This window comes from Arachis duranensis, chromosome 7, assembly GCF_000817695.3.
Source record: "Arachis duranensis cultivar V14167 chromosome 7, aradu.V14167.gnm2.J7QH, whole genome shotgun sequence".
Lineage (NCBI taxonomy): Eukaryota > Viridiplantae > Streptophyta > Magnoliopsida > Fabales > Fabaceae > Arachis > Arachis duranensis.
This window is the reverse complement of record NC_029778.3, coordinates 44,734,418-44,736,583: the sequence shown is the minus strand read 5'-3', so window position 1 is coordinate 44,736,583 and position 2,166 is coordinate 44,734,418.

The window sequence follows — 2,166 nt, the reverse complement described above, 5'->3', positions numbered from 1 at the left end:
ATGAAGAGGAAGCGTGCAAAAATGGAAGGAACACAAGGAATTGAGGAGATGACCAGCGAGAAGTCACGCGGTCGCATGGCTTAGGCGATCACGCGAAATGGAAGAAATCAGAGTGACGCGTTCGCGTGCCTCACGCAATCGCGCAGATTGTAAGCTGCACGAATGACGCGAATGCATGGATGACGCGCACGCGTGGTACGAAAAACGCTGAGTGACGCAATTGCGTGGACGACACGGACGCGTGACGTGCGCGATTTGCAGAATAACAAAAGTCACTGGCAGAGATTCTGGGCCGCATTTCAACCCAGTTTTCGGCCCAAAAACACAGATTAAAGTCAGAGAACATGCAGAGACACAACATGCTTTTCATACACCTTTCATAATTTAGATGTAGTTTTTAGAGAGAGAGGCTCTCTCCTCTCTCTTAGGATTAGGAGTAGGATTTTTAGAAATTAGGATTTATTTCTTCTTCATCACAGGTTCAATATTCCTTTTACTTTATATTTCTCTTCCACTTTTAGATACTCTAATGCTTTTATTTGTATTTGACTTATGTTGCCCAATTGGCTTATGAACTTTTCCATGTTAGATTTGACTGCTTTTATTAATGCAATTGAGGTATTTCAGATTTATGCTTGCTTTATTCTATTTATTATGTCTTCAATTTAATTTAGAATTTTTCCTTTTGGCTCTGGTTAAGTAATTGGTGACGCTTGAGTTATCAAATAAAGCAGTGGTTGAAATTGGCAGACCGCTCTAAAGCTAGTCTTCCCATAGGGATTGACTAGGACTTGAGGATCAAACTAATTATTCCACTTGACTTTCCTTTGCTTTAGTAAAGGTTAACTAAGTGGGATTAAAATCCAATTCTCATCACAATTGATAAGGATAGGACTTCCAGTTCTAATACCTTGCCAAAAGTTTATTTTATTATTACTATTTTAATTTTATTTGTCATTTAACATACTTCTTCCTTACTTTCAAAACCCCCAATTTACAAAACTCATAACCAATAATAAGAACATACCTCCCTACAATTCCTTGAGAAGACGACCCGAGGTTCAAATACTTCAGTTATCAATTTATTTAGAGGTTTGTTACTTGTGGCAACCAAATGTTTGCACGAAGGGATTTCTGCTGGTTTAGGAACTATATCTACAACGCGATTATTATAAAATTCTTTACTAGCAAAAATCCCGACGTCAAAATGGCGCTGTTGCCGGGGAATTGCATTAATAAAAGCAGTCAAATCTAACATGGAAAAGTTCATAAGCCAATTGGGCAACATAAGTCAAATGCAAATAAAAGCGTTAGAGTATCTAAAAGTGGAAGAGAAATATAAAGTAAAAGGAATATTGAACTTGTGATGAAGAAGAAATAAATCCTAATTTCTAAAAATCTTAATCCTAATCCTAAGAGAGAGGAGAGAGCCTCTCTCTCTAAAAACTACATCTAAATTATGAAAGGTGAATTATGAAAAGCTTGTTGAGTCTCTGCATGTTCCCTGACTTTAATCTGTATTTCTGGGCCGAAAACTGGGTTGAAATGCGACCCAGAATCTCTGCCAGTGACTTTTGTAATTCCGCAGATTGCGCACGTCACGCGTCCGCGTCGTCTATGCGATCGCGTCACTCAGCGTTTTTCGTACCACGCGTGCGCGTCATCCACGCATTCGCGTCGTTCGTGCAGCTTCCAATCCGCACGATCGCGTCAGGCACGCGAACGCGTCACTCTGATTTCTTCCATTTTGCGCGGTCGCGTGAGCCATGCCACCGCGTGACTTCTCGCTGGTCATCTCCTCAATTCCTTGTGTTCCTTCCATTTTTGCACGCTTCCTCTTTATTCTCTAAGCCATTCCTGCCCTATGAAGCCTGAAACACTTAACGCACAGATCAAGGCATCGAATGGTAATAAGAGAGGATTAAGATTAGCTAAATTAAGACCAAAGAAGCATGTTTTCAATCATAGAACTAAACTAGGAAGGAATTATAAAATCATGCAAATCATATGAATAAGTGGGTGAAAAGCTTGATAAAACTACTCAATTAAATACAAGAAAAGAAAGAGGAATCCTCTATATGTCACAGTATAGAGATTCCCTTATGTTAGTAGAAGAAGAAAGGGGTTAGAAGAATGGAGATAGGGATTCGGATTTTTGGATGAAGA